Here is a 23023-nt window from a genome sequence, read left to right on the forward strand (position 1 = left end):
ACATACCATGTGAAACTGTAACTTTGTTCTCTTGTATTCACTTCCTGTGGTCTTACTTCTGCTATTACTATAACTGATCTTAGTACCCTGGATAATGTATAGAAGTGTATTGAAACTAGGTAAGGGAAAGGGAATACTAAAAATGAGAGACAAAGGATAAAAAGACAAATCATTTAAAAAGCAATACTTACAAAACCAATTGGTGTAAACTAACCATACAAGATATTTTTTCAAGACGAAATTATGAAAAATTTCATCTAAGATTTAGTGTGTGTGTGTGTGTGTGTGTGTGTGTGTCTGTGTCTGTGTCTGTTTGTGTCTGTGTGTATGCATGTGCTAGTACTAGGAGTTAAACTCAGGGCCTAGACATTCTCACTTAGCTTTTCACCCAAGGTTGGCACTTTACCACTTGAGCCAAACACCTCTACTTCCAGATTTTTTGGTAGTTAATCAGAGTTAAAAGTCTCATGAACTTTCCTGTTCAGGCTGGCTTCAAACCACAATCCCCAGATTTCAGCCTCCTGTATGGATGCATGGATTCTGAACAGAATCCATGACATCCATTTGAATCCAGTTATGTTTAGAAAAATATCCTATCAACTAAATATCCTACTACAAGCAGCCATATTTGTGGGAGAAGAAATATAGTGCTCTAGGGAAGGTTCACTGAGTAAAAGATGGGCATGGAAAATAGGATATCATCTCTTTTATACAGTGTTTTCTCTTTTTTCTTTATTGATGATAAGGGTTTTCCCCCAAATACCTCCCATATGCATAGTTTGTATACCATTCACACAGAGAGGATCATCTCTATAGGCCCACCTACCACGGGCCACACTTAGTGTGCTAGCTTTCCCTTCCTGTAAAAATACATAAAATAAATCCACTCACAAGGAGAAAAGTCTTATTTTTGTTCATGGTTTTAGAGATTTTAGTCCTTGATGGCTTGACACTATTGGTTTTAACCTGTAACAGCTGAAGACAGCATGGCAGAAAACAGCGAGTGAAGAGGCCTTTCCTTTCATAGCTGGGAGGTAGGGAGATAAGAAAGGACCAGCTCCCAATATCACCTTCATTTTTTAGGTAGTGACATTTTTTTTAATGTAGTGACATAAGTCCCTTCCACTACTAGGACATGTCACCTAAAAGTTTTAACACTGCTCAATAGTTCCATAGATCAAGGACTTTTTAAAACTTCATAAGGTAGGCCTCTGGGGGACAGTCACAAGCCACAGTGTAATCCTTACTTCTCAAACTGGAGCCTGCTCAGAAAAGACCTAGATGCACACACACATTGCTGCTGGATGTCTCTCTCGGCATGCCTGAGCAGGGCCCCAGAATTTTAACTTTTAGCTGGTTTTCTGGGAAAAACGGTACTGCTGGGTGGGAAGCCATACTTGAGAACCATTGAATACTAAAACATTTGGGACACTTGGGACAAACTGACTCACCATCTCAGTCTGTTTTCAGGCAAGCATTAGTAGGATAATAAGTAGAAACAAAATGTACAGCAGAAGAGAAAAGATTATTTTGTTAATGCTTTATCACCTGCCTATGAATCCTTAGTCACACTATGCCTTTCTTTTAAAGGCATAAAAATAGTAAGAATTAAATTATGAAGAAAATCTTCTTCAATTTTTCACTGTTGATTTAGTTGCGCCCAAAGGCACCAGATGGAACCATCATTCCAAACAAGGAACTAGGGAACTTGCTTTGGGCAACTTCATTAAAATCACTTGGTTGCTGACTTGCTATTTATGTGACAAACCATATTGCCTTTGCCTGATATGAAAGGTGGTACAGGAAGCCTTTGTGTTCCACACCCAGAATACATGTTAATCTCTAATGTGATTTGTAAATAAGAAGCCAATTTAGTCCTTCTGTACCTGTAGGCGAGAGTAGGCGAGAGTAGGCAAGAGTAGGCGGGTGGGTATGTGGTCTATTCCATTCTGTTATGTTGCTCACTTAAAAGACCATATTTGGATATGGCAGTTAAAAATAGCCAACCAACATTTATAATTCTAGACTTTCAATAAAACTCTGGGCCTGCAAATAAAAGGGAAATTTTAAAAGAGGCAATTTTGGAGCTAAAGAAACAATCCCTACCTTGTCATATTTACCTAAAGATCTTTTTAAGAGCAGCACTGCCTAAGCCACACTAGAACAATTAAGTGAGAAGGAACTTCTAAAAGATGTTCCTGCCACAGAATGCTCAGGAAGCTCCCCAGTTCCATTCTTTCTTTGTTATTGTGCTGGGATCTGAACCTGTGATAGGCCAGCTTGCCACCACTAAGCTAAACTTCCAGCTTTCCCTAGCAACTTCTAATGTTCAACCAGTGTGAAGAATATTTAAAAGTAGTCTATCTTTTTGAGAAATTAGTCTTCTATCACCTCCAATCTTTTGCTTTCTCTTCTCTCTCCATTATTCTTTTTATCTTCCTTCTCTTCCTCCCCACTCCTTTTCCGTTTCTTTCTTTCTATAGCATTAAGAATAAACCAAGGACCTGACACCTGCTAGGCAAGTACTCTACTGCTGAACTATATCATTAGTTTTCATTTTGACATGGATCTTACTATGCAGGTCAGGTAGGCCTCCAACACCTAGAATCAACCTTCTGCCTCTGGAGTACCTGGGGCCACTGTCATACCACTACTCCCAGCTTCTCTATCTATCTTTTTAACATACTAGAGTAGACAGATGCTGGAAAACATCCTCATTTTGTGGTTTTTTTCTTGTATTGGCACCTCTACTTCCAGCTTCTTGCTATAATTACAGACAAGGGTCTCTCAGATTTGTCTGCCTGGACTGGCTTTGAACCTTAATCCTCACATCTCAGCTTCCTGAGCATCTAGAATTACAGGTGTGAGACTCTGGAGCCTGGTATCCCTTCCTTTCTTCCTGAGCACACAGGTGAACTATATAGTCCCTCCTCCCTTCTTTTGAGGTGGAGTGAGTCATACTGTTTCTAGTCAGTGAAATAAGGGTTTTTATAACAAATTCCATGTCCAGTCTACTTAATGAAATCTGCTCATATATAAGTTGGTGTGCAACTTGATACAACTACAGTTCACAGATATTTGGTCAAATATTATCATGGAGGTTTCTGTGACATTTGGGGATGAGATTAACATTAATTAGTCCCATTAGTACCTGGAACTAAGTACTAGACGTTCGCTGGAAAACATTCACAGCAGAATAATTTTAAAGCTTAAAAGTATTGATATAGGGTCTTCAAACAAAGGAATTATGATTTCATCAGTTTCCAACATATAGTCTGGGTATTAGAATTTCTAAATATTACTCAGGGAACTCTAATGTGCAGATAAATTGATGAAATACTGACCTACAAGGCAACAGAAATAAGACTTAAAAAGTTAACCTAACCTTTTGGCTAAAGATCAAAAAAGAAACTTCTCGGGGCTGGGGATATAGCCTAGTGGCAAGAGTGCCTGCCTCGGATACACGAGGCCCTAGGTTCGATTCCCCAGCACCACATATACAGAAAAAACGGCCAGAAGCGGCGCTGTGGCTCATGTGGCAGAGTGCTAGCCTTGAGTGGGAAGAAGCCAGGGATAGTGCTCAGGCCCTGAGTCCAAGGCCCAGGACTGGCCAAAAAAAAAGAAACTTCTCTGAAGAGGAAATGAGAATGGCCAAGAGTCACATGAAAAAGTGCTCTACATCACTGGCCATAAGAGAAATGCAAATCAAAACAACATTGAGGTTCCACCTCACCCCAGTAAGAATGTCCATTATCAGGAAATCCAATAATAACAAATGCTGGAGAGGATGTGGCCAAAAGGGAACCCTACTACATTGTTGGTAGGAATGCAAACTTTTTCAACCCTTCTGGAAAGCAGTGTGGATGTTCCTAAGAAGGCTAAACATAGAGCTCCCCTATGACCCAGCAGCCCCACTTTGGAGCATCTCCCCAAAAGACTACAAACAAGACCACACTAAAGCCACCAGCAAAACTATGTTCATCGCAGCACAACTCATCATTGCTAAAACATGGAACCAACAGAGATGCCTCTCAGTAGACGAGTGGATCAGGAAAATGTGGTACATAACACAATGGAATTCTATGCCTCCATCAGAAGGAACGACCCTGCCCCATTCATAAGGAGATGGAAGGACTTGGAAAAAAATCATACTAAGTGAAGTAACCCAGACCCATAGAAACATAAACCCTACGGTGTCCTTCATAGGGAATAGTTAATACATGATTAGGTTAGTCATGGTAGAAGATCAAAATACCCCAACAGCTACACCCATATGATCACTTAAGATGGGCCCAAATGAAATGAACTCCACGTTGCGGAAACAAGAGTTAATACCACTGTTGTAATTATTATCAACATGCCATGTGAAACCATACCTTTTTTCTTGTTTTTTTTTTTGTTTGATTGTTTTATTTAGCTTTGTTTCTCTTGTATTCCCTTCCTGTGGTGTACCCCTGCTACGACTATATCATCCGAATACCCTGGATACTGTTTATACAGGCATTAGAACTGGGGAAGGGAAAGGGAATATCAAAATTGAGAGATAAAGGACAAAAAGACAAACCATTCCAAAACTAATACTTACAAAGCCATTTGGTGTAAACCAACTGCATAACTAGTGGGGGGAGAGGGAAATGTAGAGGGGGAGGAGGGAAGGGGAGAAAAAGTGAGGGAGGAGGTAACAAGTTGAACCAGAAATGTACTCACTGCCTTACATATGAATCTGTAACCCCTCTGTACCACACTTTGACAATAAAGAAAAAAGTTTAATAAAAAATAAGTTAACCTAGACCATCGAATTACTGACTCTTCCCTACACATCAACACACAAAAGTATACACCACAAATCTAGGACTAGAGACCACATTTACAGTTTTAAAACTAGATCGTCATTACTGGTATAGTGTTTGTTTCAGATCCTGTATTTGGGAGAGGGGAGTACTGTACAACCCATCTGGTCTGAAGGTTTGTGCAGGTCTGCCATATAGGCCTATCGTGAGATAAGCCATAAGAAGTAGCTTTCCCCTTTGAAGAGGATGTCCACTACAAAGCTGCGTTTGCAGAGTAGGCAGGAACGCAGGTTAAAAACTTCTGAACCACAACCTTTCATAGAGCAAAGGGTAGAGTTTTATTTTCTTGTGCCCCTTTTAATATTACAGTATAGCCAGTGAGAGAAGCAAAATACTTGTCTGTGCATAGACACATCTAGCTAGCTGAACAAAACATTTCCGATTTTTACAGGCTATCATAGAAACAAGATCGTCGATGGTCTTGGGAGTCTATCTTGATGTTTGTGGAGGGGTGAATATTGCTAAGTCATTAACAGCTTTTTGTTTAGGGTGAGTCATGTGGGAGCTGCCCATTGAGAACAGTGAAAGAAGGAAGACGCGAGCTTTCCTAGGGATGGAGCAAACAGGTTTTGCATCTTATTTTTTATCAGATGTAAAATTCATGCATGGCTTCTTTTTGTTGTTGCTTAGTAATTGTCAGAGAATAATACGTGAGGAAAAGTCTCCACTTTCTCGAGCAGTCTTCATAGCTGGGGAATGAAAGCTGCCCAGCTTAACCTATTGAGAAGCAACTGTCCTTTATAATCCTTACCCCGTCCCGCAGCCCTCCCTGTAGGAGCCAAGTTGTTGTATTCTAGTAATTCACTGTGATTTATAATGAACCAGTGGTGTCATTCTCTTGTGCACTTTGTCAAACCTTCTACCTGACTTTAATAAACTTAGTAAATTTGCTGGCTGCACTAGAGGTCTACTAGTGATTTATATATTGCATGATATTTTCCATTTCAGTTTTGACATGTAGAATCATTTTTAATTTTGTGGCAATTGATAGTCCTAATAGCTCAGCTAATTTGAAACTAACAATCTTGCTATGTAAAAGGAAAAAAATGGTGTTTGTGTTCAGTAAATGTTTAAAATTTTTTTAAAAGTTAACCGATAAAGATACCAAAGGGTTCTGTTGGTTAATATTTAAATATAAAGGAAACATGTAATGTGTTCTTTTCAAATCAGAGTTGTTGAGCTACACTGTTCTCAATAAAAACAACATCTCATCAATATCAATCACAAAAAAATGATCTGTAAATTATGTAATTTATATGTTTAAGATGAGAACCAGATCACAGACTGAGAGACTGGGGTGACTTTTCCAAAGCATATAGCTAAGAGGGTTTGTCCATGTTCTGAAACCTAATCTGTTTACCTTCCACTCTCCTGGAGAAAATATTATAACAAAGACAAGTAAGAATCTGATGGTGCAATCACTGGCTAGATTTCTGCAATTGCATACTCAGTCCCCAAAGCTTGAGCTTGAAAGAGACCATGGAAAAATCATAGAGAGGACCAGCTGGACTGCTGGTGATTCTGGAAAATAGGTGTTAGGGGAGGAGGCAAAAAGAAAAGGGTACAAGCCAGTTGCTGACTGCAGAAAGAATTATCAGGTCATGAAACATGATTGCATCTTCAAATATTATCATCTGAAATAAGAATTAGTTCATTCTGCTTAGGTCCTATGGGTTCCATCAGAACTAAGGAAGAAGTTCTGTGTGTTATGAAGAAGGCCCTTCAACACCTACAACTGGTTTGAAAAGAGTTAGTGGGATTGCTGAGAGGATCCCATGACAACATATGCTTGGTTAAAGCATAAAAGTTACTAGATATTTTGTCTCTCTTCCCTTCCCTTTCCTTCCCCTTCTTCTTCTTCATCTTCTTCTTCCTCTCCCCTCTGTCTCTCTGTCTCTCTGTCTCTCTCTCTGTCTCTCTCTGTCTCTTTCTGGCTCTCTCTGTCTCTTTCCAGCTCTCTCTCTCTTTCTCTCTCCCTCTCTCCCTCCCTCCTGCTGTGCCAATACAAGGGTTTGCACTCAGACCCTTCTGTTCCCACTTTCATTTTTCACTCAAGGCTGGAACTCTACCACTTCACAACCAGCACCACCACCACCTTTTGCTCATTAATTGACATAAGATATGCACTTTCAAATTGGTGCTCAGCATCTTTTCTCATAAAATTAGGCAAGACACCAAGGACAGACATGTCTCCTACATTTGATTCCATAACTTCTAAGGGCTTCCAAAAAGAAAACTCAAACATAGTTCAGGGGAAGAGGGTTTACTGAGAGAGGGAAAAAGGAAACTTCCAGTAGTACAAGATGGAGTTGGGTGGAGCAAGAGAAATTATGGCTCCAGGAGAGATTACATAGGAGGAGGGATGTGCCACAGCAGTAGTGGAGTTGACCTCAGAAGATGGGGAAATGGCATCAGAGCCTGAAGGACCTCCCACTACCCCAGGCATGCCAGTTAGATGGGGTGACAGGTGCTAGGTGGGGACTTCTGGGGTGTACAGAGAGAAAGCCAAGGGAAGGGGCCATTTCTCCCGGGCAGACCTAACAGAACCAAGTATCTGTCCCACAAATATGTTCTGGAAAGACAGAAAGAATGAAGGCATAGGCTTTGGATGTAAAATACTTGCTGTGACTTTTAGAAATATTGCAGGCCTTTCAGTGGTTATGGTATTTCAAGCAGGCTTCCCCTGGAACATATGACTTATTTGGTATCTTAAAGTTCATGTTGACAGAGAGGGTAAAAGTATGAATTCTTTCTTGAGGGTGAAAGAATGAATATTTCTGACTTGTTAGTACAGTTATCAACAGTGATAACAGTCCAGCCCAAGCTCCATGTAAATAAGAGCTGTATGCCAACTTGTAAATCGCAGTTTCCATGTAAAGATGGATCTGTGTTTCTGCCACTGAATAAAGAATGCCATTTAGCATGGGTGAGAAGAAGAGAAAGTTTATCCATTGATACTAAACATTTGAGACCTCATTGAAGAGCTGACATTCACAATACAACTCCCAACTTGGGCTGGGTCCAGGAGAAAGTCAGCATGTGACTAAGAGTGTACTGCCTCATCTACCCTATGGATTCCTACCCAAAGGTAAAGGAGGTAAGTGTGCCCCAGACTCCTTTACGATTTCCTAACATAGTCATTTATAAAAGAAGTAAAGAACCTCAGCAAAATAAAGATGCTGCCTCAGAATAAGACATCCATCTTGCCCTGTAAGTGAAAAGTGTAGCATGGTTTATGGGATTATAAAATGTCCTTCCAAATGGTATAAAACCATAAATGTTCCATTGTCACTGCAGGCCAGGCTTAAAGGGAGGACAGAGTCCAAGTCTCTGAGTACTGACTACTGACAGCCTGAGAGAAGACAAGCGGCAAAGGGTCAAGAGGTTAAAATGACTAGCTTTTCTCCCTATCTGAATGCAAAGGACAGAGAGTAGAACACATTCTTAGACTCAGTCTTTGCCAAGTGTCTTTACTCAATTAGGCAAAGTAGCTAGACCATTCTGCACTTTCAGACTTTATACAAAAATAGTGGTAAAAGACAATAGCAATGAACCTTTGCGATTACAATTATGATAAATGAGAGAAAAAATAAGGTATGTTGTATTTCTTTAAGAAGGCAATGTGGACTAGTTAATTTAAAGAAAAGTTAACTTTTGAGATGATTGTTGCTAAAACAAAGGATAGGACTTGACAAAAGGAAGTATGGCTACCCTTGGTAGAATAATAACTGTTTTTAAAACTCATGGACTCACAATGCGGAGCTTAGTTGATTTAATAATGATCTGCAAGGATGTTGAGCTATATATTATGGGAAAAGTGTTCTCAGGGTAGGATTAGAGATCTCCCATAGTAGATAGAGCAATGCACGCATGCCCACAGGTACAGTAAGGAAATATGAGCTGTAAAGGTCATCTCAACTCTCAGGCATGGCCTCTTAATAGATGAACTTGACTGGCCAGGTGGCTTCACCAAGAAGCAACAAAAAAGCTGGGAGAACTTCACATTGGAATATGATAGAAAACCATTTGGAGGTAAATTATGCCTTTGATAAAATCTGGAGGAAATCTGTTTAAGTAGTCAGTAATTGGTATGGAGCCTGAAAACCCAGGACAGAGTTTGGTTTGCATTTATTAGGCAAAATGTCTAATTTCAGGGTCACTAAAAAGAATGTTCATCAGGAGCCATAGGCCACTGCATGGACTTAATAAGCAGTGCTAATGTGATTAGCACACACTCTGATTTGTTGGTTAGGACACTTTGTTATCGTAATTTAACATTATGGCAGACTGTGTTTCCCAAAGATGTTCTCATGACATCCCCAGTAGCATGATATTCTACAATATTACTTTGCCATTCTCCATGGAGCTTTCTGCCTCTCCTTTAATCTCACCTGCCTTATGCATTACTAGCAACCAACAGAAGTGGGAGAAGTCTCACCGAGTAGCTTCTCTGACTCTGTCAGGAAAGCTAGGAAGCTTCTGCTTATTCAGAGACAGCCATTCAAGGTGGGAAAGGACTTCATGTCCAGATGCTACTGTATCAGAAAGATCATATATTGGTCTCACTCTAATCCAACTTCCCAAGAAGTTCAGTCTCTGTCTACTCCCGCCAAGGTGCCAAAACATGTCAGCAGAGAAGCTATTCTAGAACCATCTCCTAGTCATCTGAGTTTCCACATGGGCCACCACTAACCCTGAAGCAGAATAAACTACCTCACCCTGCACTGTCTAAACTCCTGACTCAGAAATTCAACACACCATAAAAATCATAGAAATATAAATAGTATATACACATCCGGCTGAGAATTGTTACTCAGAAATAAATCGCAAGAACAACTGTTACATTCGTTTATCCATAAAGCTTGTCATAGATATTGAGCTCACTGAGCCAGAGACAAAGTAATAAATTCAATCAGATTTCAGAACTATCACTATAACTGGGCATCTGTGGCTCATGCCTATAACCAAGCTACTCAAGAGGCTGAAAAAAGAGAGTTTCAATTTGAGTATGAAAAAAACAGAAAAGTTCACTAGATACATATCTACAAAAATAGCCAGCCAAAAGCAAGGTTGGAGTCATGGTTTAAGTGGTAGAGTGCCAGTCTAGAAGGCATGACATCTTAAATTCAAACCTCAGTAACTCAGTATTATAAACAAAAAAAAAATTTGTAAATACAGCAGTACATTTGAGGAGACTTAGACACAGAGAAAAGAAACACTAGAATCCAAATACATAATTAATAAAGATGGAACCAGAGACTCTGGAAGAGTCCTGAAATAGAGTGTTTTTTTTCCAAACAACCAAAAGTGATATACTAAAAATAAATAAATCATGACCTATAGAATCAGACTGAGGCCCATTGTATCTTTAAGTAAATTTACTTAATTTCTGTGTATGTTTATATTTAAGTAGAAGAAAAAGAGAGAAAGGAAAATAGAATTTTAATAAAGTCGGTAATTTAATAGAATCATACTAATGTTGAATCATTTTCATTCAACTATGATTATAAAAGATGTTAATCGCAGGGAAAACTGAGTAAATGGGGACCCTTTGTATTAATTGTGCCATTTTTTGTAGATCTAAAAATCACATCAGAATGAAAGTTTATGTGTGTTTTACTTTAAAAAGAAAATGCAATGTCTTTCTAGGAACAGTTTTTGCTAGGTTGGAATGCACAATGGTTAGTTCAGTGTGCAAGGATCTTCTAGATATAGTTTCTCTTTGCTTCCCTCTTTTCGATGCATGGGCAAAGCCAGAGTAGATGGCCAACTGACTTCTGGCTCAGGCCTTGCTTTCTCTCAGAGGAGTCGTCTTCAGGTAAGGTAGCTACAGGTTCACATACTGCAGCCCAGACATGGCTGAGAAAATGAATTTAGGAAACAGATGATAAGACACTTCCCACAGCAGCGAAATCTCTAAACCTCTCCTGTGATCTTTGAATACTTGGCAGCCATAAGCTAGGCTCTTGCCAAAAGGCCTCATGCCTGAAGCTTCCAAGTCTACTAGCTCTCCTCTAGGAAGGGAGCCGGCCCTGCGCTCCTGTACTCCATACATTGGTGCCATCTGTCTGCAGCATGAGCTAGCTAGCTGAGAGCTCTTAGCTGCCTTCCAAAGCTAAGTAAACTGCTCTAAATATTTGAAGAGAGAGAAATGGGCTTGAACCAGAGAAGGTTTGATTAAATATTTAAAGAGCTTTTTTCCAGTGGTACAGTAGGCCACTTCCTTCTTCCTCTTCAGAAAAATAAACATCTTATCAGTTTATGCTAAGAATTGAACTTGACTGGTTTTGAAATCCTGCCAAACCATAAAGAGAGAGTAAAGAAGAAATTTCTGGGAAATCCTCAGAAGCAATTTTAAAATAATGTTGCCAGCACAGATCACAGAATTGTGGGAATATTGATAAAATGTATCTATGAAGATGAAGATGTGAAACACATAGAATAGTAATAGACTTTTCCATCTTCATCAAAACTATAGCCATTGTGTTAAAATGTATGGCTGGGAAACCAGCCATGAAGGCTCATGTATGTAGTCCTAGATAGTAAGGAGGCTGAGTTGGGAGGATCATGGTTGAAAACCAACTCAGGCAGAAAAGTTTATGAGACTCCCTATGCCATATTATGGTAATATCTTTATAAACATGCCTTTAATGATTTCTAGAACTCTAGTAGTTGAACCACATTTTGCTTGGGAAATCATTGCCAAGACCAGCCTAATCAAGTGAAGATCAAGCAAATAGTATTTTGACATAGTTATTTGACAATATATGACCTGAATAACAGAGTTATTAAAGAAGAAAGATATCAGAAAGGTGAATGATTTCTTATAGAATACAAAAGAGTGGCAACAAATAAAAATAATGTTTATGTAAGTAATTCTCTTGCATGTCTGGAGACTAGTCAGTCCTAATTACCTGTGATTCTGATTGTGAGGTTTCCATGCAAACACAATTATCAGTGTTCAAGGAATCAGAATACAACAAATGATATTTGACTCTAGGATTGAAATAAGCATGATATAGCAGGGAGCAGAAAAACCAGCCCCCCTGCATACCAAGCTTTCCCTTCTTTCTTCCCTATATCCTGTCCAGGGCCCCAGACCATGGGACAATGCTACCACATGTACAGCAGCTCTTCCCTTTGCTTAATCCTGTCAGAAAATGCCTTCAAGAACACCCCCTAGGCATGGGAACTTCTTGATCCAATGGAGTTCACAATCAAGATTAATCACCTATGCACATATGTAATCACAGCATCCACAATGCTGAGGTAAGTGGACTGTGAGTTTGAGTCCAAGGGAAGCTAAATAACAAGACCCTGACACAGCATATTATAATTAAAACTTAACCATCCCACTGCTGCCTACTTGAATGCCTTAAGAATGGGTCTTACTAGCATATCATTAGCTGAGGATGCACATAAGAATCCTCTAGGAGCATTTTCAGAGAATCAATGTCCAAGCTCACTTCAAACCTAGAGACAAAGAATTTTAAGTGGAATAGGAAGGTATGTGCACTGAGAAGTCTTCATAAGGCTTCTAACTACTATCTGTGATACAAACAAAGACCACTTGGAAGATGTACTTTTCTTGCTTTCTTTTGTTTGGCAGCTTTATTAAGATAAAAGCTTAATACCACGACATTCTCCCATCTGAAGCTTAGAAAACAATGATTTTTAGTAAATTTACTATTAATTATAACCACAATGCAGTTTTAGAATACTTTAAAGTCCACTGAGAGATCTTTAAAACCCCACTACAGAGAAACCACTTTCTCCTTTCTGTCCCTATAGGTTGATCTTATCTGGTCATTTCATATAAAACTAGTATTATATTATATAACTTATTAAGTCAGCCATCTTTCACTTAGCATAATGTTTCTGATTTTACTTCATTTTGTAACAGCAGTAGTGTGTTTCTTTTAGCTGCTGAATAATATTTTATTGTATGCAGGAACCCAATAGGTTTAGTAATCCACAATTTGATAGACATTTGGATTGTTTAGCTCTTAGGCTACTATGAAAAAGTTCTACTATGAAGAGATTGGGACAAACTATAAAGTTCTGAATGAATATATATAGTCATATTCATTGTGTGTGTGTGTGTGTGTGTGTGTACGTGTGTATGTGTGTATTCACCAGGACCCCAGAACCCTACAGCTTGCTTCTGAGCCACAACTCTAGTCATGTAGGTACATTTTAAATTAACTTCAATCTTATTTTTTTTAAGTTTTATTTTGCCACATCCTACTCAACACTTAACTCTCTTTCTGATGATCACCACCCTAAGGAGTAGGAAGTAGTAACTCGTTGTGGCCCAATTTGTAATTTACCTAATGACAAATGATATGGGCTTAGTGGCTCTTCATATGTTGACTTCCAATTGTTCCAAGTTTATAAAATGAATTTCATTATTGAGTAGTAAATTGTCTCTGTGTGCTCTGAATACATGTCTTTATCAGATAAATTATTTGCAAGTATTTCTCCTTGGCTAAGGCTTGTCTTTTATTGTGATATCTTTCCTACACTTACCTCCTTTAAATTACCTTGACACCTTTGTGGAAAAATATAAATGTTCATTTTCAGGAGCTTTTAATTTCTGGTTTCATCGATCTGTAAGTCTAGTCTTAAGCCAATACCACACTGTTGATTAATGCAAGTTTCTATTAAGTTTCAAACTCACTTAGTTATTTAGCTTTCTTTTTTTCCAACAATGCTTGGATATGTTTATTCCTCTATATTTTTATATATATTTTAAAATCCGTTTGTCCATTTGTGTGTGGGGGGGAAGCCTATGGGGACTTGGATAGGGACTGCATGGCATCTAAAGATCAAAATAGTCCAAGAGGCTCCATCTCTAATTAACGAGCAAAAAACCAGGCTGGAGGTGTGACTCAAGTAGCCAATCATCAGCTTTGAGCAGATAAGCCAAGCAAAAGCTTAAGTCCTGAATTCAAAACACAATACCATATTGGCAAAAAAGACAGACAGACAGACAGAGAGAGAGAGAGAAAAGGAAGGAAGGATGGAAGGAAAGAAGGAAGGGAGGGAGGGAGGGAGGGAGGAGAAAAAAAGAAAGAAAGAGACGGAAAGAGAGTGGGAAGAAAGGAGAAAGGTTAATAAATTGTCAGTTTCTAATTTCATATTGTTTCATACAATCATCAAATCTATTTCCAGGATATTTAGTCAGAATCGTTTGGTATACAATTTGACCTATACAGGCCTCTCTCATTTTTACATCTATTTTCTACTCTGATTTATTTTTATGAGATTAATAAGATGTTTTTCATTTTGTCAAAAGAAAGCAAATTTATTCAATGATTTCATGGATATTCATGAAACAAAAGGTCTCTAATTGACTATAATAAGAGATCTCAGAAAATTCATAGAATCACTTGTGACAACCGGATTCAAGCAGCTAAACAATTTGATTCCACAGATGACGACACAAGGTTCAGAGAGGTGACATAGATAATTCCAGGTCACACAAACACTGAATAACAGAGCTCATGACAGAGCTATTTAGTCTGACTTCTCACTATATCCTTCTGGAGTCAGTTAGGGTGTCTTTGGTTGCGAAAACCAAACTACTAATGTAAGCAGTAAGAAAAAGCCTTTGAAAATCTGAGCATTCACAGGACCCAGGCTTGGAACAGACAGGAACCAGGGCTCTGCTCTGCCTGGTTTCCATGGCAATACCAGCTACAGGGCTCCTGTTATGTGACCAAGGGAATGAATGAGTAAACTCCAGCAATGTTTGTTAGGCTCTTTTCATTCTGATTCTAATTCTGAAAGACATTTTTTTTTTCTCGACCAATGACCATGGCCATTCCTCTCCCTCATTCTTTCTTGCTAGTGACTCTGTCCTAATTTAGGACAGAGAGGATGCCAAGCACCATTTTCGCTCTGATCCTTGACCTAGTGAAGGAAAGAGACTTGAGAATGAGTCCCTTGAAGATGTTCTGGGAGGTAAATGTTTTCAGAGAATGAGGAAGAGAGAAGCATAGAGAACAGGAGGGGAGTTGAGAGGAGAGAGAGTAAGAATTAGTTCTCTGGGCTGGGGATATAGCCTAGTGGCAAGAGTGCCTGCCTCGGATACACGAGGCCCTAGGTTCGATTCCCCAGCACCACATATACAAAAAACGGCCAGAAGCGGCGCTGTGGCTCAAGTGGCAGAGTGCTAGCCTTGAGCAAGAAGAAGCCAGGGACAGTGCTCAGGCCCTGAGTCCAAGGCCCAGGACTGGCCAAAAAAAAAAAAAAAAAAAAAAAAAAGAATTAGTTCTCTAGTTTTCCTGCCTGCCCATCACTTATTCTTTATACGTTTTTATTTATTTATTTTCTTTAGGCTCTATTTGGGACCTACTGATTTCTGGGCAGGCATTTTATCACTATCCACATCACCCACATCTTTCTTTTTCTTTTTTTCCACCTAGGCATGTACCCTCCCTCTTATTTTAAGTTTTCTCTTGTAGCAGAGATATCAGTTGTGCACCACCATGGTCAGTTTCTTTTGAGAAAGTGTCCCAAGAACTCTTATGCCTAGGCTTGTCAGGAACTTCAATCAAACTTATCCTCCTCTTCTCAGCTTCTCCAATTAGCTAGGATTACAGAGATAGACAGCCAGCATCCAGCTTAGATGTTCCCAAGGTTTGAAGTGATAGAAAATGATAAACAAACTAGAGTAAAAGCCATCTCTTTGATAACTCTTGAAGAAAAGTTATAAAATAAATGAGTCCTTAATGCTATTACAGGAGCAATAGTCTCATTCCCCCCCTTCAGATTTCTTGGTGCCACTTTTATTTTCAGGAGCAAAGCATGCTAGCCAATACATTCTATAGGATTCTAAGTCCATGGAAGAGAGACTGATTAGCCAATTCTTTACTTTGTATCTGCCCCTAAAAATAATGCAGGGGTGGCAAAGGTGTGAGGGGAAACAACCCAGCAGAAGGAGTCCCTGGCACCAGCAGCCTCTATTTAATGTCAAGGCAAGCACCTTATTTACCGTCCCACTGAAGGAGGAAGAAGAACATCCTGATAAAACACATGTCTTCAGTTCAGACACACAGCTATATTCTTCTACACAGGTGACAATTCAGAACCATAAGTAAATAACAGAATGACTATTATGGAAGGAAATTATGCCTTACCTCAACTAAGGAACGGTGTATAACTGCCAGTGAGTACTACCAACCAGCTTTATAAAGAAAGAGGTTAGCTTGATGCTGGTAGCTGACACCTTTAATCCCATCTACTTAGGAGACTGACAGTGAAACCAGCCCAAGCAGACAAATCCAAAACATCAGTGGCTTGAGTGGTAGAGCATCAGCCTTGAGTGTAAAAACCTAAGCAAAGAGCACAAGGTCCTGAGTTCAAGTCCCAGTGCCAGCACAAAAAGGAAAAGTAAAGGAAAGGGGACACAATGAAAGGGGAAGAGGGAAGAGAGGAGGAGAGAAAAGAGGTGAAGACAAGAGGGGGAGGGAGGGGAGTAGGTAAAATAGGTTTTCAGTTGCTTCAAGATCATGCTTGGGTATCATTGTGGTGAGTGACAGGTGTGAAAAGGAGAGCTCACATACCCAGAGAGGAGGTCATAAATGGGTTCGGGAGTTGGGATTGTTCCAGTAACAACTCACACTCATGAAAACTCAAAAGCCCAGAAGAATTATGGGGATCCTTCCACAGGCAATGATGTAACATATCACTCTAGTTCCCTCTTCTTAAAGGTCACAGCCCCTCTCAGAGGCATGATTCTGTCCTCCCTAAGTCTCCACACAGGGAACCAAGCTTCCAACAAGTGGACCCTTGGGATGCAAACCACATTAAACCATAGCAACCAGTTACCTTGGGTTTTCATGTAGAAACCAATAAAAAGAAAACTGCACACAAGACTTATTACATAATATGCAATTTCACAATCCAATGGTTTTATTTTTCTCAGTATGTATAGTTACTTCAAAAGAAAATTTCACCTGGTTAAAAGTTGCCACAAAGGATACCCTCTACTGTGAAGACTTTGACCCAAACTAAGGGCTGCAGGGCCTTTATTCTCTTTGTCACACACACACACACACACACACACACACACACACACACACACACACGACAATCCCTTCACTGTGTATAATTCCATGAGCAAAACCTATACCAATTTCCATTTTTAACAAAAGCTCTGCTTTGTCAATATGTGATCATAACACAGACTTTTTCACTGAGAGAAGGATGAGGAAAAAGTACAGAAAGGCACTCTGTGGTGGTCTGTGAAAAGAATGATTTAAGCACAGGTAGAAGTGCAAATCAGAGAGGGAAGAAAATGCAGCAAAACACTAGATAAGAGTCCAACTGTAGTTGTTCCCATAAGGACAACAAAATAGAAACTACAAGATATTTTCTCCATTTTTTCTAAAACATAAAAAACATTAGACATTCTATTTGGACAAGGGATTTGATAATACAAACCCTACCATTTAACTAGCTTATAGTTAGTGGGCACAGAGCAGTTAAAAAAATATATATACCATTTAGGGTTTCTGCCCCTACCCATTGTTGCTCAGATTAATGATAACAAAAGTAGATCCAGGCAGGGAAATGGAAGCAGCTGAGTATGTTATGCCCTCTGCCCCAAACCATGTAGCACAGCTTCGAACTCCACCCACACAGCTGACAACTCCTTAGGAGTTCCCATCAGAATGTCACTGCCAAGCGTATTTAAGAAGTGTATTTTCTGTACTTATTTTTCTAACGTAAGTTATAGAAACTGAGATTCCATCACAATTTCTTGGCAAAAAAATGCACAGTTTTTTTAGGTTGTACTGAGCAATTGAGTTTTTCAATAAAATATTTAACTTTTATTATTTTTATTTTTTCTTATTTATTGTCAAAGTGATGTACAGAGAGGTTACAGTTTCATATGTTAGGCACTGGATACATTTCTTGTACTTTTTGTTACCTCCTCCCTCATTCCCTCCTCCCCCTTTCCCTCTCCCCCCATGAGTTGTTCAGTTGGTTTACACCAAATGGTTTTGCAAGTATTGCTTTTGGAGTCGTTTGTCTTTTTATCCTTTGGCTCTCGTTTTTTATATTCCCTTTCATTTCCCTAGTTCTAATACCAGTATATACAGTTTCCAATGTACTCAGATAAGATGGAGTGATAGTGCTGGTACAACCACAGGAAAGGGATACAAAAGGATCATCAACAATAGAAGCTACAGTGTCACATGGCATGTTGGAAGTAATTACAACAGTGATATATCACTCGTTTCTGTAACATGGAGTTCATTTCACTTAGCATTAATCTTATGCATTCATCGGGGCATAGCTACTAGGCGTGAAAAAATATTTAACTTTTAAAAATGAGACTTAAAAAAATATTCACTGTGCTGGGCCCCAGTGGCTCATGCTTGTCATCCTAGCTACTCAAGAGGCTGAGAACTGAGGATCACAGTTTAAAGCCAGCCTGGGCAGGAAAGATGAGCTTCTCATCATTAAGTACCAAAAAGCCAGAAGAGGAACTGTGGCTCAAGTGGAAGAGTGCTACCCTTAAGCAAAAATGCTCAGAAATAGTGCCCAGGCCCTGACTTCAAGCTCCAGGACTGGCTTACACACACACACACACACACACACACACACACACACACACACACACAAATTCACTATCCAAAGTGGCTTATTTTCAGCTATTGGGATGTGAAGACTAACGACCAGTCTAGATAAAAAGTTAGTGAGGTCCATCTCAACAAAAAAGCTGAGCCTGGTAGTGTACACTGTAATCCCAGCAGCATAAAGGCATAATGGACAGTTACAGTACAGAGTGCGCTACTCTGGGGAGAAAGATGAGGGGGAAGAGGGCTCAAAATCCTATTGAAAAGATAACTAAAACAAAAAGACTGGACTCAAGTGGAAAGCACATGCCTAACAAGTTCAAAGCCCTGAATTCAACCCCCAGTGCTAATAATAATAATAGTAGTAGTAGTAGTAGTAGTAGTAAAAAATCATGATGTTGACAATACTGTCTTTGATACTGAGGTTCCAGGAGGAGACAAGGGGGGATTGGCCACACACACCAGGATTCTTTACACCCATAAGTGGTGGAAGCAGTGGACTTCTGAAGACAGGTTGATGCAAAGTAAAGCCTCCAAGTATCACTGCTCAAAAAGATGCCAAGGCAGCATTATATTCTGATCTAGAAGCCTCTGGGGAAGAAAGATTTTCATGGGCTCTTGTGAGCATTTAGACCAACAGAGGCCTAACATCCTAAAATAAACAGCTTTCTCTGCATGAGTTTAAAATGCCATCCACCAAGATAGACTCTGGCTCTAAACCGAGAAGCACAGAGGAAACTCGCTCTCTCTGATCCTTTCTGGTGGAAGTTCCTTCCTTCTCCAAGGCCTCCCAGCTTAGAGAAGGAGGCAGAGGCATGCAGAGTCAGCAGGGAATAGGGAAATGTTTGAGAGAGACAGGTCTGGATGCTGTGGGAACCAGGAGACGAGGCCACACATAGTATAGGTACTATGTGTGCTTGCCTTCAGGCACTTAGAAATATGAGGAAAATGAGAAGAAGGCAGAGACATAATAGTTCAACTTCTCCCCATGGGTAAGGTACTCTTCAGAGTTAGGATTTTATGACTTTCATGTGGTGTTGCTTTCAGTTGGCCCTTCAGAACAGGCTCATTGAGGATCAACTACTTTTGGATTCGCTGTTTTCTTTGTATCATTGAACCAGACCACAATGATGACTTCATTACATACACAGTTGCTCAAAGAAGTTTGAAACTCTTTTCCTTTATAGTAATTTTACTAATTAGGTCTTCAGTTCAGTTCACTACTTCTACTGGATGAACCAGGAAAAGTCCATATGAAGAAAAGTGAGTTAATGGGTTTTAGAATTATTAGCAGGAACTGATATTTTGTAGAATGAAGCAAGAAAACAAAAGCCACCACAATGCACCAAGTTGTATGGTTTTTGATTGTATGTGAAAGTCTATGATCTCAACTTAGTCTAACCAATCATACTCCTCATTAAGTGTGTGTGTATATATATATGTGATATATATATATATATATATATAAACACATGTCATTTTTATTTATTTTCTATTGTGCCTATACCAGGGCTTGAACTCAGTGTTTGGCTTCTGTCTTTCTACTACTTGAGATATACCACTAGCTTAGCTTTTGGTAGTTAATTGAAGAGGGAATTTGACAGACTTTTCTGCCTATAAATGGAGATGTTTCAGGTCTCAGCCTTCTTAAAGACTAACTAGGATTCTAGGCATGAGCCACTTGCACCCAGCTAATAAGAATTGTAATAAAATAAAATTCAGTTAAAAATAAATGACAGGGGCTAGGGATATGGCCTAATGGCAAGAGTGCCTGCCTCGGATACACAAGGCCCTAGGTTCGATTCCCCAGCACCACATATACAGAAAACGGCCAGAAGCGGCGCTGTGGCTCAAGTGGCGGAGTGCTAGCCTTGAGCAAGAAGAAGCCAGGGACAGTGCTCAGGCCCTGAGTCCAAGGCCCAGGACTGGCAAAAAAAAATAAATAAATAAAATTAAAAAAATAAAAAATAAATGACAATTTCCATCTTAAAATACTCACAAAGAATTCCTCCTTTGGACAGTACTTGCTTAGTACATGTGAACCTCTGCCTTTGATTGTCAGCACTGACAATAAGAAAGAATTTTGCACACAGAAAATTCATGTATGTATTCACATATTAAGACAGTAAAGAGATAATGAAATGTTAAACAGACATATGAAGTTTTTGAGATTAGTTATATAATAATCATAAAGTTTAGTTGGTCACTAAATTTCCAAATAGGTACTGAATCTCTCTAATATTTTCTTTTGGTGAGCTATGGATTGAAGCCATGTTCTCACACATACTATGCAGGGATTTTACCACTGAGCTATACCCACATCCCTAGACCTCTCCAGCTCTTACTACTGTTGTCTTGGTTCCAGGTCAACAATCTTTATTGTTCTGATATCTAAACAACTGCCTCACTGGTGGCCTCTTTGATCTCAGTGACATACCACATCCAGAATGTCTTCTGCCCAGAAGACAGAACATTCTTTCTCAATCACAAATATGACCTTGTCCCTCCTTCCCTCACTTGCACCCTTTCCACCTACTTTCAGTAGCCTTTCAGGAAAAAGTCCAACCATGTCACCCTTGTGTTCATGACCTTTCATAATCTCTTTTGGCTTTTATTGTTCCTTGGTAATATATGACCCAGACAAATGAACCCTATCATACCTGAATCATGCCTTAATCCATATCTCTGTGTAAATCATCTTTGTATCATTGTGACAAAACACCTGAGAAAACTCAACTTGACAGAGAAAAGATTTATTTGTGTGCATGGATTCCAGAGGACTTCATTCCTGCTTGTCAATCACCATTGTTGTGGGTCTGTGATAGAGCAGAACAGTACATGGGGGAAGGGAGCCAAGCTGCTAACTTCATGGCAGCCAGAGAGCAGAGAAAGTAGATACATACTGGAAAGCCACACTCCCACCCTAACTAGGCTGCACCCTCTAGTGGCTCATTCAGCTATGAAGTCATCAAGGGAAGAGTCCACTAATAAGTTTAGCTCCCTGGTGATCAAAGAAGCACTACCAGTAGAGGACCAAGACTTCAATACAGGAGCCTTTGGGGAACATGTCATTTATAAGTCACAATGGTATCACTCTTTTCATTGCTATTTGCCTTGCCAGGAATGATGAACAGCCCCTACTCTTAATCCAGAACATGGTTCTCAAAGGCTATCAGCAGTAACACCAAAGAATGTGTTAGGAATGCAAGTTACCAGGCTTCATCACATAGGTTCTGAATCAGAAATTCTGGAGGCCACAAACTGCAAATAAGGGCAATATTTCCAAACCTGCACTTGTGCTTGAATGACAGGTTATAAAGTATGCTGAAACATCATCAATGATCATGTTTTCTAAAGTGCAGCGTACAAGTGGCAGAAGTAAAGCTATCACTTGTGAAAGTAACTGGAAACTGAATGGATACTGAGGAGAGCCTCCCAGCTTGAACAGTCATATAAACAGCAAGCAGAGCCTCCTACTGCCAGGAGGTCAAGCAATCCAATATTACCATTCCACAAGGTTGAATAAAAGGCCCAGCAATGTGAAATGACTTAGTTCCAGTCAGACGGTCAGGGGAAAGCGGAAGTGTGGTGGCAGGTAAAGGCCAATACTAAGGGTCAGTGAATGATACCAGCCAGGACCCAAGTGGGCACCTGGGCAGATAGAATACTTGGCATGTGCTGCTCAGAACACTCTTGGAGCTTGTCCTAAAAACCAGGTTCCCAGTCCACAGGTGAATGCCATGACCCGACTTGGCTTACAGAGATATGATCCATACTGACATAATAGTTATGTCTATAAAGGTAGAGGGTTTAGTTTTTAAACATGTCACAGGTATGCCTAGAACCTATATATGAGTGTTTGTTACTTGTAAGAGAGCCATATCTGTGAAATTCAAACTACATTGCTACTTCTTTTTTTCATTACTATTTTTTATTGTCAAGGTGATGTACAAAGGGGTTACAGTCACATATGTAAGGTAGCGAGTACATTTCTTGCCAAATGTGTTACCTTCTCCCTCATTTTTCCCCACCTTCCCTCCTCCCCAATCCCCCTGCCCCAGTTGTACAGTTAGTTTACAACATGTTGTCTTGTGAGTACTACTATTATCACTAAGTAATTGTACAAAGGTGTTTCAATTCACCATGTTGGTTTATGAGTACACTACATCTTGGTCAATCATTCATCATTCTCCCCTATCTTTCCCAACCCACCCATTCCCTCAATTTTCTGTTTCTATATTGCCATCCCTAACAGAGTAATTATGTGAAAGAGAAAACCTCATGGAACTGTGGGTCAGCCAGGGGTATGTGCCATGTTTATGTGTACCTATTGCCTATCATTCGTAGTTAGCAATCCCACATGCCATTCAGAATATATTTATTAAGAGTATAAATGAATTTGTAATGTATTATTTTTATGTCTTCAACTGGGTATTTTATCATTCTAAATTATAATGTGAAACATACATATAAATGTTATTATTTGCACCAAATACTCAAGAAAACCAGTCACTGTCATTCTCTCTGAGGCCTTCCTTCAGATTCAGTGGTTTCTGAGTATTCATACTGGCCTCCTGGCAT

At 39.5% G+C, this 23023-nt stretch overlaps 1 protein-coding gene and 1 long non-coding RNA gene across 2 annotated transcripts in view; both read right to left on the reverse strand.

The window, feature by feature from the left end:
- Positions 1–23023, reverse strand: part of Rgs7 (regulator of G protein signaling 7) — a 436763-nt gene that overhangs the window by 303016 nt on the left and 110724 nt on the right. The gene's annotated exons all lie outside the window — the stretch shown is intronic.
- On the reverse strand, positions 5003–22942 carry LOC125359343. Its single transcript, XR_007212541.1, has 3 exons — positions 22932–22942; positions 13374–13382; positions 5003–5270 (listed from the first exon to the last, which is right to left on the reverse strand). It is a non-coding gene; the product is annotated as an uncharacterized LOC125359343 (long non-coding RNA).

Source organism: Perognathus longimembris, chromosome 11 (genome assembly GCF_023159225.1).
Source record: "Perognathus longimembris pacificus isolate PPM17 chromosome 11, ASM2315922v1, whole genome shotgun sequence".
NCBI lineage: Eukaryota > Metazoa > Chordata > Mammalia > Rodentia > Heteromyidae > Perognathus > Perognathus longimembris.